The sequence below is a fragment of the Solanum dulcamara genome, chromosome 9 (genome assembly GCF_947179165.1).
Source record: "Solanum dulcamara chromosome 9, daSolDulc1.2, whole genome shotgun sequence".
In the NCBI taxonomy this organism is placed as follows: Eukaryota; Viridiplantae; Streptophyta; class Magnoliopsida; order Solanales; family Solanaceae; genus Solanum; species Solanum dulcamara.
Genome location: NC_077245.1, coordinates 27935375 through 27951065, shown reverse-complemented (window position 1 = coordinate 27951065; position 15691 = coordinate 27935375). Strand labels below are relative to the sequence as shown.

Genomic DNA, 15691 nt, shown 5'->3' with positions numbered 1-15691 from the left:
TTGAGAAATTTTTTTAGAACATTTTAGTGAGCTTTTGTGCCCTTTGGCAACCGTGGAACCCATCGAGCGAGTCGTCGAGTCCATTTGGCAAGCCTCGGCTTATTTTTCTAAGTTTTCTCTTTCTAATTTCAACATTCTGACTTTCCAACTTTTAATGTCTCATAGGTGAACTTCATACCCATGAACAAGACTCTTCTTAACAAGCATTTCAAACACCCATAAGACTCTTGAAAATGATGCTCAGATACAAAGTTTGTAATGACCCGAGACTATCCCCTTGTCATGACAATGTTCTTAAGGCACAAGTGCCTCCAAGATAACCTCATGGCATTACATGACACTAAGATTCATAACAACACAAGATATAACTAAAAAGTGAAAGAAAACATGAAAAGTCTAATAGAGGATAACATATCAAAATACACAATATCTTAATATCAACGAAGGCGAAATCTAACTATCTATTTGAAATCTACTACTACATGGTGACTTGCTAGAAAAAGTCCCTAGAAAACTCTAAACTATCTGAAAATTGGAAGAAACAATACTAAAAGAATGATAAAATCTTCATTGGAATATGAAGACTCACCAAACTAGCTCAACTGTTGATCAGAGATCTGTACTAACTGTGAGCACAATGAGGAACATCAAAACCTATATTATGAAATATTATAGGATGAAAAGTATACAACCAGTACTTGGAATGCACTATGTATGAGGAACATAAAAAGTAAACATGATAAATCTGTAAAACATGATGATCCAATGATCAAGTATATACCATGAAAGTTTAGTACCTGAAGTGAAATAACTTAAATACATGATCAATGAAATAATCTAAAATTCTGACTTTGAGAGATACCATTAACCAACATAAATTATGTGAGCTACAGTATGGATTTTAGTGTACTACTCCAATATCAAAAAGAAAGTGCCCATACTGACCAAGGTATGACTCGATAGCTGAGCTAAGGTGGATCTACTAGCTAATGACTCTCAAAGACAAATCCTATAGTGGCATATATTTCTAGTACCTAAGGATTTCTACCAAGGGTCCATGGTTGCTAAACAAAACCTTCATCTTAAAGTCCACTCGATGCGAAGTATACTTCCAATGGAAACATGCATAAATCTATACAGAGTAATAATCTTTACTACTAAATCATACTAAAAATCTGATGAATATTGAGTATCTCCTAAAATCGTGATAACTGAACATAATCTAAAGATACTTTATCTGAATGCATCTAAGTCATGATAATTATATATATATTGGTAGACATTCTATGTGAAAGCATCATGACTCATGAAATTCTAATAATATAAGGTATGAATGTGAAAATATGCTTATTCATGATCACAAAAGTACTTGCATGCTATGAGTTCATAAAAATATCCGTGAAAAATATGAAATTATAACTGAAATCCTTGAATTATAGTCAATTCATGCAACTTAAGATCAATCATAAAGAAGAAACTAAGATTAAATAAGAACCCATGTAAATGATGAAACCCTAGGTTTTGAGAAATCATAACTTTAAAGAAATTGAGAATTCTTTGGGACTCAATGGGTGAAGATAAACCCATTGATGAAGTTCCCACATACCTTTCGTAGAAGTCACTTTTTATAGACTTCAAAAAAAATTGCATTGATAATTCTTTGTTGTAGTTAGGGACTTTTAGGGTATTATAGATGACTATATCGATCTCGTGAAATTCATATAAGCAATCGGGTCAAAAGTTTCACCTTTGGTGCTCGACAATGATAAACTAACTCCATTATTGTAATGACCATCTAGGTTATTTTCTTAATTTTCAATCCTTTCAGTGTTTAGAGGAAACCTGTAGCGGCCCCATGTCATTTATGACTTGCTGGCACTGATAGTTCAGTCGCCTGGTCATTTATTTTGAATTATGTCAGTTTCCCTATTTTGGAGCTCTTAAAGTTTGAGAAACTGACTTTGGTCAAAACTCCATGAATATGATCTTAGAACAGAATTTTGATTGTTCCATCAGCTCCGAAATGGCCAAAATTAGTCTGGTAGTGTTGTCAATGCGAGCATCGAGGCATTTGGTGTGATTTTGAGGCAATTTAGCACTTTAGCCTATGAAATTTGGCCTAAGATTGACTTTGGTCAACTTTCTTTGAAAACATGCTCAGATCATAATTCCGTCAGCGTAGTTAGCTCTAAAATATTGAGTTTGGTCTAGAACAACCTTTCATGCGGTTCTCGAGTCTTCTGATCTCATTTCGAGCCTTCTTATGAATTTTGGCTAAAAAAAGGTGCTTGAATGAGGGACCCACTTTTTATTGAGATGAACTCAGATGAAAATTCTGAGTGAGCCATTGAGTCCACAAAATTGAATTTAGTGGGTTAGCATATATAATTTATTTTTATCGGGTTCCGAATGAATCTTGAGGGCCCGTTCTAAGACTTTGAAAATAGCAAAGGCTGAAATCTGGCGTAGCCCTTTTAAGGACCTGATTTTGGACTTTTAACGACCAGATTTTGTCTTTTTCAGACCAAAGCCACTTTTATTTAAAGCCAAAAATTAGCATTCAACCTTTATTTTCAAAACACGATTTCTTGAGCATTTCAAGTCAATATTGAGTGATTCAAAAGGCTATCTTATGTGGTTTTTTGAGAAGAATGCAATGGTGTGATCGGAAAGTTCTACGGAAGCTTCGTTTGAGGCATTTTATTATTTTTATCAGCCTCCCTCCTCTTGACTCTTTTCTTTAATGGAGGTTTTGATTTCTTGAGCTATAGAGCTTCGATTGAGGTGATTCAAAGTGTCAAGTGTTCATGTTGATTGTGGGCTTGCTATGGAGTATTTGAAGAAGTGTGAATATCAATGTGTTGAGGTAAATTTCATTCGAAAGGGACTGCCCTCCTTGAATTCTCCATTAATGGTGAATATTATGCATGAGATATTTTCCTTGGTTTTGAGCATTGAAATGCATTGTAAATTAGAACAAAAGTTCGTTAAGATCAAATTAAACTTTTCATGTGTTGAATTTGGGATTCCTAGTGTGGGTTCAAAAATTCCATTATAGATCTAATTTTGGGTCCGCCTCTGAAAAATATGAATTCGGTTTCAAAATGCTTGTATTGATGTGGAGATCAACATTTTGACACCATGGTGGTATTTGGAGGTGATTCGGGCATGGATAACTATCGTGAAATGGATTTGAAGTGTACGTGATCAGCTTAAAGGTAGGCTATAGTCTTCCACCTTGACTAGGCTTTAGAAGATACTGCTTAGTATATATTTCATGTAATTTAGGATGGTATTTGCCACGATTATCTTTCTCCACATCCTATTCCATTGTCTTGTTTCCTATGTAAGTTATGCTAGAATAGTCCTGTGAAATCCATAAATTAGCTATGGGCCTTGGTTGTGGTGTTGACTTAGCATTATTATCCTATTTAGGATTGTTATTAATGGTCTTACGCTAGGTTTGAGCCTAAGGTTCTTTAAAAGGTGTTTTATTGCCCTTATAACTGGGTGTAACTGTCACGACCCAACTTCGTAGGTCGTGACGAGTGCCCAAACTGGACACTCATGTATATCCTTGCTAACTATAAGTAAACATGTCTCCTATTTGAGTCCTAGTGTGCTAACAGGCAAGATAATATATAAGCCGATGAGGCTATCATAGCATATCGGCACAACTATACATACATACATATACACAACCTACATACATGTCCACACACCTCCAAGAGTAAGAACAGTAACATAAGGAGGGACAGGGCCCCTGCCGTACCCATGAACAAACAAATATATACATCGAGGGTTAATACCAAAACTAGGCTCTAGCACTATGTTGTACTTCTGAACTATTGAGTGCAAACCCTATGCTGACGGATCCCCAAAGCATGCATCTATACCTGGGGGCATGAAACGCAGTCCTTCGGAGAACGGGGGGTATGTATGATAAATGTACAGAGTAAATAAAGCATAACACAACAGAAGCGAGATTACAATAGAATTAGAGATATAGGAAACATGTATAACATTTAATAAGTCACCACACCTGTATCTTATAAAATAAGGGCATGTATATCATCCTCCCATACCGTACCCGGCCCTCTATGGGACTCGGTACCGCAAATGTTCCATTAGGTCATCATATACATATATGTGCCATACCCGGCCTTCTAGTGAGGGACTCGGTAAATAATTAAACTATTATATATCATACTCGGCCCTCTATAGGACTCGGTGAATGCTCATATCGTCATATATCATACCCGGCCATTTATGGGAATTGTCATACCTGGCCCTTCATAGGACTCAATGAGTAATTATGTCATATATCGTACCCAACCCTTTATGGGAATCGTTCATACTTGGCCTTTCATGGGACTCAGTGGAAGATGTATCAACAACATGCACGAGTAGAGTAGTGAGTCACCATATGTAATTAGCTCATCATCTGAGACTAGGTATAACAATCGTCATGAATTATTATTTGAGGATCAAAATGATCATCATCTCATGCATCCTCTAAGGGTCATTAGGGGCCATATCAAACGGAGTCTTAGGAATCATAGACTTGCATCAAGATAATCCTACACAACTTATGCAATCAGAGATATTTATCATTACAGAGTCTTTAGAAATAGGATCTTACGTACTCAGTCACTACTCAACATATAGAAGGCTCGAGGGTAGTAGTTCAACTACTTTAGGACTTCTAGCATTCAGGAGCGAACACGAGTCATGAGTTACGTTCTAAGCTTATGAATGGAACTCCTTCCAAACTCATATCATATATCAATTCACTTACATTTAAGACATTCCAAAGGAAAGGAGAGATAGGCTTTACGTATACTACTTTTCAACACGTAGAAGACTTGAAAGGAAACAACTTAACTATTGCAGGAGTTTTCATATCAAGCAGTGGATAAGAATTATGAATCATACACCTGGTTCTATGAATGGAATTACCCCCATATTTCATATATCCATCACTTATGACTAAGACAAGACAAGAGAAAAGAAGGATAGCTTTACATACTCATCACTTCCTAATGTATGGAAGGCTTAAGAAGCCCTAGTTCAATTACTGTAAAAGTGTTTTCATCAAGAAGTAAGTAAGGACTGTGAATTATGCTTGGAATTTATGACTAGATTTACCCTCAAGCTCACATGATTCATTACTTAACTTGAAGACATGCCAAAAGAAAGGAAGGGATAAGCTTTACATACCTTTTATAGAGTAATTGTAACCACTCTTGCCTCGTCGCCTTCTGAACCTATTTAACACGAAGGTAGTACTAACATTAATAATATTTAACTTTCCATCTTCTAAATACACAACTAAGGACCCATAGGAATCAATTCCTTATTCGCCTTTCTTGACTAGTCTCGACTAGTCTATTATTTAGTCAAGAAGTTAACGAAATTCGGGCAGCATCTTCTCTATAACTTGCCCTACCCGAACTTCCAATTATATTTTCAATTAGAACAGCCAACCAAAAACAACAACCAGCAGCCAATACACAATTATACCACCTCAATCATCACACAAAACAAGTCCCAAACAGCCCGCTCAAAACTACGATACCAAAAGAGGGTTTTTAATCTCTATTTCGTAAAACCTTTAATCATATGTAACAGGGGCTCGTGTGGCTGCAACCAGCAGCTCCCAAACCCCTTTTTGAACACTTTTCATCCCTGTAACACACAATCAAACCACTTGCAAGTGAAGTACAACAACCACAACACACTACTCGACTTTGATTTAACTATAACGACCTTAGCTTAGTTTGTTTCTAACGTCAAGCATTCTTGTGCAATTTTTATACTTCCAGCCACATAAAAGACGTGTAATACATTCCATAACAGCACCATAAACTACAAATTGAAACAAAAACCCTTACCTTACCCGAAATTGGCCAAAGCTTGCCAAAACTTTCCTCGGAAGTTCCTTAATTGCGGCTGAAATGTTGTGGCTATTTGATATCCATTTTGTGCTGCTCCAAACCATAACTTTACATTATTAACACCTTCATATCATCGTGGTATACCCTAGATAATTAATTCACGGAAAGAAATCGGGTCTTACCTTTCACTTTGGCCAAGCCATCGCCCCTCTCTCTTAGCCTCCTAGGGTTTCCTTTTCTTTTCCTTTAAATTCAAGGGTGTTTTGTGAGAAATTCAGCCTTAAGACACATGTATATACATGTCCTTAGGAGGTGAAACATGGCAGACCCCTAGGGGTGACACATGGTAGCCCTCTAGGGTGCCACCTCATCCATGCCTTCAATCCAAAGCCGCCACGTGGTAATGTGGGACCCACCTCAAGTAGGTGTATCACCTACTTTGTCCAACTAGTTGCATCACCTACTTAGTCCAAGTAGGTGCATCACCTACTTGTTTCAAGTAGGTGCTATGTCTCCTTATTTCTCTTCCATGGGTTCGTAATCTCGTCTCTTTTTAAGAGCCTATGTATCCCTTGCTACTTAAGTTTGACATGCACTCAGAAGCTTAGTTATGTAACACGACTAAGTTGGTGGCGTACGTGAGTAAGTCGAGTCATATGACCCATTACTTGGCCTCTAACTCTTTCCGAATTCTTATAACCCTATTTCCAATTTCCCCTATTATTGGGGTATATTATTCTCCCCTCCTTAGAGTCGTTTGATAGCATTATAGATTATCTGACTCACATGATGACTTCTATGAAACTTAAGAGACTCCCTAGAAACTTAAGAAGCTTAAGAAGTGTTCCAAGGTACCAAAGTACGGGGTGTAACATCCTTCCCCCTTTATGACCCATTACTTGGCCTCTAACTCTTTCCGAATTCTTATAACCCTATTTCCAATTTCCCCTATTATTGGGGTATATTATTCTCCCCTCCTTAGAGTCGTTTGATAGCATTATAGATTATCTGACTCACATGATGACTTCTATGAAACTTAAGAGACTCCCTAGAAACTTAAGAAGCTTAAGAAGTGTTCCAAGGTACCAAAGTACGGGGTGTAACATCCTTCCCCCTTTAGAACATTCGTCCTCGAATATGAATCAAAACCTTCCTCCGGATCTTATACCGACTATATGGAGAGTTTCTTTATCCCGTTGCCATAACATATACTTTCATAGAGCAATCAATATTAGAGTTCGAAAGGTTAGGATTACTTGTAGACGTAGGGAATAGGTACGGATACTTGTATTTCATCTCCTCTTTCACTTCCCAGGGGGTCACCCATCCTAGTACTACTCTCGCCTAAGCACGCTTAACTTTGGAGTTTTGATGGGATCTGGTGCATTAGTGCTGGTATGATCGTATCTATCCCTTATGGGATCTCGTTTGAAGTTTAAGCATTCCCATTTACATATAATAACGTCATTTAATTTTATCTTACGCTTGTACTTCTCTTGTCCACTTCCCCCCTTTAGGGTGTATCCATGTCATTGTCAGTTTATTTCTAACTTTCCAAATGTATACGAGTCCTTTCTAACCTATTTAGTATACTGCGCTATTTTCATATCTTCCTTTACATCACCTATACTTTAGGTTATCCATGTACGAAACCTTAATACAATCATGAGGTACTTAAAATCCTCAATATACAGTACCAACTCCAGTCTGAACACTGGTACTCGAGTAATATCCATAATGTAGCCATGTATTTAAAGCCACATTCCAGTCATCCCAATCAGTAATTAGCTTGTCACAGTTTATCCCGATGTATCAACTCAGTCGGTGCCTTAATATGTCGTTCTATCCAGATCTAGGCGTCATCTCTAAATCATCTTCTTAGGATAACAAGTCTTTTCCAACTTTATTTTACCATACCAGTATCGACCTCTTAGTTTTTATTGCCATCACTTCAGCAATTAACTCATTTCTCGAGGTCAGCCATACTCATAGTTTAGTCAAATCTCATCCTTATTATAGGCAAGACGTACTACAACCTTGTATCTCTTTCTTCTTTTATTTCTAGGAAAATTTGGGCAGAGTTTCCTCTGTATTTCTTACCATCTCAAAAAAAACCTACACGCAGGAAATACCAATAGTGCCTCACAGGGTCGACATGTACATATATATATTACAGCCACACAGGGCTCCTAATATCAATGCATACATATTCCAGAAGAAAATTCATGATATACTTATAACCACATGTGGTGACGCCTCCTAATCCTGTAAGCTAGCTAAAGCGTAGATGCGATTCGAAGGACCGCTAGCACTAGAAGTTCCACCATGGCCTCTACCACAGCCTACTAGTATCTGAATACCCTGTCCCACAGGGTGCATATCCACGGAAGAAGATGAACCAGCAACTGACCTAGTAGGCTGAACTGCACTTCCTGGGCTGCCCCCGAATGGACACTCCCGCATAACATGGCCTCGACGGCCACAAGTAAAACAGGCACTTGTCACAAAATGGCATTCCCCAAAATGAGCCCTATCACAATGAGGACATTGAGGAAAAGGTGGCCTTGACTGACATGAGCCCCTGTTCATCTGTGAACCTAGAACCCTAGAGCTCTAACCGGCTCCTAAATACCCGGTGCTATTGAATGGCCTACCCATGAATTGTGGGGGTGCACTCCGGGCTAGCTGGGAAGGATACCTCCTATACTGTTGAGGTTGCTCACCTCTAAACTCTCCCGAATAACAAACCGACCTAGCTTTCTTATGCTGGCCCCTATCATAATCTCTATCGGGCTGTCGCCCTCCATGCCGATCCTCCACCCCTTATGAATATGCTTGTACCCGAGAAATATCCATGTCTGGATGAGAAGCCATGTCCATACAGCTATCAATCAAGTGACGATCCAGCCCCATCATATAGCGATGCATCTTATCAGCCATATCAACCATAATAGAGGGCGCATGTCTCGCCAACGAGTCAAACTCGAGGCTATAATCTCTAATGCTCCTGCCATTCCTCCTTAACTGTAAGAATCTATCAACTCTGGATCGTTTCATTTCTGGAGGTAGAAAGTGGCTAAGGAAGGCATCCACAAACTCATCCCAGACTGATAAAGGAGCACTCTCGCCCCTGGATAGTTCCCAGGACTCATACCAACTAACGGCTACGTCACGCAGCCAATATGAAGCTAACTCAATAGACTCAGTCTTAGAAGCCCTAATTATTCTCAACGTGCGCTGTATCTATCTAATAAACTCTTGTGGGTCATCTGCAGGACTCGACCCATAAAACTCTAGAGGGTTACAAGTCGAGAAGTCACGAACCCTCAAACTATCATGTCTATCAACATCATCCACTCCTAACCCATGCCTTTGAGCCTTCCCTACTATTATCCTAGTCAGTAGTTGCACTGCATCCCTCATGGACCAATTTTTCATCCCTGGCTATAGAACTGGAGGCTCAGGCATTGGAGCTTCAGGATCTGCAGCTGCTGCTTTTCTAATCTCCTCTGGAGGCAGCATAGTAGAGCTTGCCGACTAGAGCATAATCCCCGGCACAGATTGGGCACGAGCCCTAGTAACTCTCGGGGTCTGACTAGTTTCCCCTGCTATTGACTTGACCTTTTGGGCAGTTGTTGCTTTCCTTGGAGGCGTCATTGTACGCATGAGGATATGTTAGCAAGAGATCATCCTAATAACATAGCTCTATCGCACGATGTAATGCAAGAAAGAAAAACAACATCCTAAATGTCATGTAGCCTCCTGCTTAAAGATGTGGTGCACAGTACACTAATAAACAAGACTCTACTAGACACGGTATGTGGAAACTCTGAGGACGAACTGCTTGAATACCACTTTTGTCATAACTCAACCTCGTAGGTCATCACGGGTGCCCAAACTGGACACTAATGTATACCCTTGCTAACTATAAGTAAACCTGTCTCTTATTTGAGTCCTAGTGTGCTAACATGCAAGATAATATATAAGTCGACGAGGCTATAATAGCATATCGGCACAACTATACATACATACATATACACAACCCACATATATGTCCACACACCTCTAAGAGTAAGAACAGTAACATAAGGAGGGACAGGTCCCCCGCCGTACCCATGAACAAACAAATATATATATCGAGGGTTAATACCAAAACTAGGCTCTGGAACTATGGAGCGCTTCTGAACTGTTGAGTGGAACCCCTACGCTGACGGATCCCCAAAGCATGCATCTGTACCTGTGGGCATGAAATGCATCCCTCTAGAGAACGAAGGGTTAGTACGATACATGTACTGAGTATATAAAGCATAACACAGCATAAGTGAGATTACAATAGAATTAGAGATGCAGGAAACATGTATAACATTTAATAAGTCACCGCACCTGTATCTTATAAAATGAGGGCATGTATATCATCCTCCCATACCGTACCCAGCCTGCTGTGGGACTCGGTGCCACAAATGTTCCATTAGGTCATCATATACATATATGTGCCATACTCGGCCTTCTAGTGAGGGACTCGGTAAATAATTAAACTATTATATATCGTACCCGGCCCTTTATGGGATCAGTCATACTCGGCCCTCTATAGGACTCGGTGAATGCTCATATCGTCATATATCATACTCGGCCATTTATGGGAATTTTCATACCTGGCCCTTCATAGGACTCGGTAAGTAATTATGTCATATATCATACCCAACCCTTTATGGGAATCGGTCATACTCGGCCTTTCATGGGACTCACTGGAAGATGTATCAACAACATGCACGAGTAGAGTAGTGAGTCACCATATGCAATTAGCTCATCATCTGAGACTAGGTATAACAATCGTCATGAATTATTATTTGAGGATCAAAATGATCATCATCTCATGCATCCTCTAAGGGTCATTAGGGGCCATATCAAACGGAGTCTTAGGAATCATAGACTTGCATCAAGATAATCCTACACAATTTATGCAATTAGAGATATTTATCATTACAGAGTCTTTAGAAATAGGATCTTACGTACTCAGTCACTACTCAACATATAGAAGGCTCGAGGGTAGTAGTTCAACTACTTTAGGACTTCTAGCATTCAGGAGTGAACACGAGTCATGAGTTACGTTCTGAACTTATGAATGGAACTCCCTCCAAACTTATATCATATATAAATTCACTTACATTTAAGACATTCCAAAGGATAGGAGAGATAGGCTTTACGTATACTACTTTTCAACACGTAGAAGACTTGAAAGGAAACAACTCAACTATTGCAGGAGTTTTTATATCAAGCAGTGGATAAAAATTATGAATCATACACCTGGTTCTATGATGGAATTACCCCCATATTTCATATATCCATCACTTATGGCTAAGACAAGACAAAAGAAAAGAAGGATAGCTTTACATACTTATCACTTCCTAATGTATGGAAGGCTTGAGAAGCCCTAGTTCAATTACTGTAAAAGTGTTTTCATCAAGAAGTAAGTAAGGACCGTGAATTATGCTTGGCATTTATGAGTAAATTTACCCTCAATCTCATATCATTCATTACTTAACTTGAAGACATGCCAAAAGAAAGGAAGAGATAAGCTTTACATACCTTTTATAGAGTAATTGTAACCACTCTTGCCTCGTCACCTTCTGAACCTATTTAACATGAAGGTAGTACTAACATTAATAATCTTTAACTTTCCAGCTTCTAAATACACAACTAAGCACTCATAGGAATTAATTCCTTATTCTCCTTTCTTGACTAGTCTCGACTAGTCTATTAGTTAATTAAGAAGTTAACGAAATTCGGGCAGCATCTCCTCTATAACTTTCCCTATCCAAATTTTCCAGTTACATTTTAAATTAGTAAATCCAAACAAAAACAACAGCCAGAAGAGAATAAATAATTATACCACCTCAATTATCACACCAAACAAGTCCCAAACAGCCCGCTCAAAACTACGATACCAAAAGAGGGTTTTTAATCTCTATTTCATAAAACCTTTAACCATACATAATAGAGGGTCATGTGGCTGAAATCAGAATCTACCAAACCCCTTTTTGAACACTTTTCATCCCTAAAACACACAATCAAACCACCTGCAAGCGCAGCATAACAACCACAACACACTACTCGACTTTGATTTAACTATAACGACCTTAGCTTAGTTTGTTTCTAACGTCAAGCATTCTTATGCAATTTTTATACTTCCAGCAACATATAAGATCCATAACAAACCATAAACTCCAAATCGAAATAAAAACTCTTACCTTACCCGAAATTGGCCAAAGCTTTCCAAAATTTGCCTCGGAAGTTCCTTAATTGCGGCTGAAATGTTGTGGCTATTTTCTATCCATTTTGTGATTATCCAAACCATAAATTTACATTATTAAAACCTTAATATCATCATGGTATACCCTAGATAATTAATTCACGGAAAGAAATTAGGGCTTACCTTTCACTTTGGCCAAGCTGTCGCCCCTGTCTCTTAGCCTCCTAGGGTTTCCTTTTCTTTTCCTTTAAATTCAAGGTTGTTTTGTGAGAAATTAATCATTAAGACACATGTATATACATGTCCTTAGGAGGTGACACATGGCATCCCCTTAGGGGTGACACGTGGAATCCCCTAGGGCGCCACCTCATCCATGTATCTAATCCAAAGCCACCACATGGCAACGTGGGACCCACCTCAAGTAGGTGTGTCACCTACTTGGTCCAACTAGGAGTATCACCTACTTAGTCTATGTAGGTGCATCACCTACTTATTTCAAGTAGGTGTTACGTCTCCTTATTTCTCTTCTGTGGGTTCATAATCTCCTCTCACTTTAAGAGCCTATGTATCCCTTGCTACTTAAGCTCGATGTGCACTCAGTAGCTTAGTTATGTAAGATGGTAAATTTTGTGGCGTACGTGATTAATTCAAGTCTTACGACCCATTACTTGGCCTCTAACTCCTTTCGGATTCTTATAACCCTATTTCCAATCTTCTATATTATTGGGGTATCTTATTCTCCCCTCCTTAGAGTTGTTTGATAGTGTTATAGATTATCTGACTCACATGACGACTTTTAAGAAACTTAAGAGCCTCACCAAAAACTTAAGAAGCTTAAGAGGCATTCCAAGGTACCAAAGTACGAGGTATAACAGTAACTTTCAGGCATATGATTCCTTCTTATCTATTATTCATTATGGGCCTGAGGTAGTATTCGAAGAGCAATTGAACCCCAAGTTACTTCCCTTGCATTATTAGTATGGTATGACTTGATGTACTATTCAGAAAGTGTGTACCTAGTTTTAATAGTGGTGATGGTATGTTTGCATTGATTGAGCATATTCACTCATTTTGTGGTACGATACTAGATACTTTATGGGTTTTCACAACTATTTTGAGTGGTCATTCTCACACCTTTAGTACTTTTAAACTTATTTTTAACGGGTGTCGTACCACCATGACTACTTTGATAAAATAGTTTGAGATTTACAAGGCATCGAGGACGTGCTCCATTTTATACTAATAATTCAGAGACATCGAGGAAGCACTCACTTTCCATTGATATTTAGTGTGGTGTTTCTTTTTTATGATATGGATGCATCTTGGATACATTTAGCACTTACTTGATTATTCAGCGTGACGTCACTATTTTCTTCAGCTTAACCACTCACTCTTCGGTACCATTATGGGGATACTATCTATCTATATAAGACCTAGTTAGAGCCTATGTAGTGAATATGGACTTCTCGTATCCCCTATAGGCCGCTTTAGCAAGTGCACCATTAGAACTAGATGAGGGAGCCGCATGGATCCCACCTGGTACGTCGAGGGCCGAGGTGGGTCTATACACTTGTTGTTAATTGCTGATAGCCACCGATGATGTTATTGGTTCTTACTACAATATTACATTAATTAGCATGGCTTATCACTAGTATATTTGTATAATGTGGTCTCCTGATTTTATGAAGGTGGGGAGTATATTTTTCATTATTTGTACTTTTTGGTGGTATGGGCATCTGGTTGGTTATTATATGATTATACTTGTACTTATCTCTTGTCATATTTTTAGTTGGGTTGCAGGATGTCTTAGCCTAGTTTTTATTGGTAATTTCTTACTAGATTAAATTGATTTGGTCCTTATGTGGCTTTATGATTTACAGTAGTTATCAGTTCTTCCGTCCTTGATTCATTGACTCATTTAGTGCCTCCTTACTATAAATAGGTTGTGGCTTGCATATACATGTGCATTCTTTGGCTCTATCTCTATTATATATATGAATATATATATATGTCTGTAATATATATATATATATATATATATATATATATATTCTAGATCTTTACTATCATTTCCAATCTATGTTTTATTAGATATTATTTTCTTACTTGTGCTATATTTACCAGATTACCTGTGATTTATACTTTCTTTTTCTATGGAACTCAGTTGTCCTATACCTACTGATTACTATTTGTTTGGTACTCATACTACACTTCTGCACCTTGCAGATTATAGTACAGGTTATCATCATTGATTTGGATTGGTATGGAGCAGCTTGACTTAGAGATTTGATGGGCTCTTGGCATTCAGAGTTGCTAATTTCCATATAGGTTGGATTAGGACTAGTCTTTACTTGCCTTCGAAAACAATCTGTACTTATATTTGTATTTGTAAAAGCCTTGTATTTATATTTTTATTTAGATGCTCTATTACTGACTAATGACAGGTCTTTGGTTGCTCCTTATGTTTTATTTTAGTTGTTCCTATACTTTTCATTACTACTTATGATCCACTTTATTTGTTCATATTCCTCTTGGTAGCCCATTGCCTATGGTTATAAGCTAATGGTTAAGGGTTAAGCTTACCTGCAAGATGGTGTTAGCAGGTGCCATCATGACCTGAGGAATCGAGTCATTAGAAGTTGATATCAAAGCTCTATATTGACCGACATTGTTGGTATGAGGGCAATGCCTAGTAGAGTTTTGGGGATTGGTGTGAAGACATCCGTATCCTATTTTCAGGAGGCTATAAGGCATTTCTAGGATTCTGTTCTTGACTTTTTATCATGTGATCTTGCTTTGAATAATGTCTAAAATGGATCCTTTAGAATCTATTATTTCTTAGATGGATAGTACAAGGTTTTCTGTAGACTCGATAGAATTATTAGTAGGTTCTGTCAGAGTTTCAACAGATTGTTCTCAGGCCTGACATAGGTTGGTGGCCCCCCAACAAGGTTTATCCTCAATATCAGCATTTGTTATGGAATTTCTTGAGTCATCTTAGAATAACCCCACATCATCTTATATGGATCGAGATATGAGTCGAGAGTTCTTAAGAGGATTGTCTTTACTGCTCTGTTTGGTATCAGAGCATTTAATTGCAGCTGGGTTAAATTTCCCCAAATTGTCTATCATGTGAGTGTAATGGAGAAGGAATGCTTTGAGGCATATAGAGATAGTGGTAAGAGGTCTTTCCATTAATATAGTGGTGAAAACATCCCACCTTTGGACAAGTATTAGTTCAGCGAGGGTTATCTTCCTTCTTGACCCATTAGACCTACGATGATAGCACCTCAGGTTCTAGGAGGTTCTGAGATAAGTCATGGAGCTTACAACACACAGAGTTCTAGTAAGACTTCTTTGGGTGAGCATATTTGCCCTTCTGGTGTTGGAGCTCATCTTATTCCAGCTGGGAACTATCAATGGGCTGTTATGGGTAATGGTTGTTATTAGTGTGGCGAGGAAGGACACTTTGATAGAGAGCATAGAAGGACCCCATTGTAGTCAGCTAGGGGTGTTTTTCTAGGTGTTAGAGATGGACCACAGT

The 15691-nt window shown here is 38.4% G+C and overlaps 1 pseudogene; it reads right to left on the bottom strand.

Annotated features, from left to right (window-relative positions):
- Window positions 1-7184: 7184 nt before the first annotated feature.
- Window positions 7185-7306, bottom strand: LOC129904740 (5S ribosomal RNA; annotated as a pseudogene).
- Between the last annotated feature and the right edge of the window lie 8385 nt (window positions 7307-15691).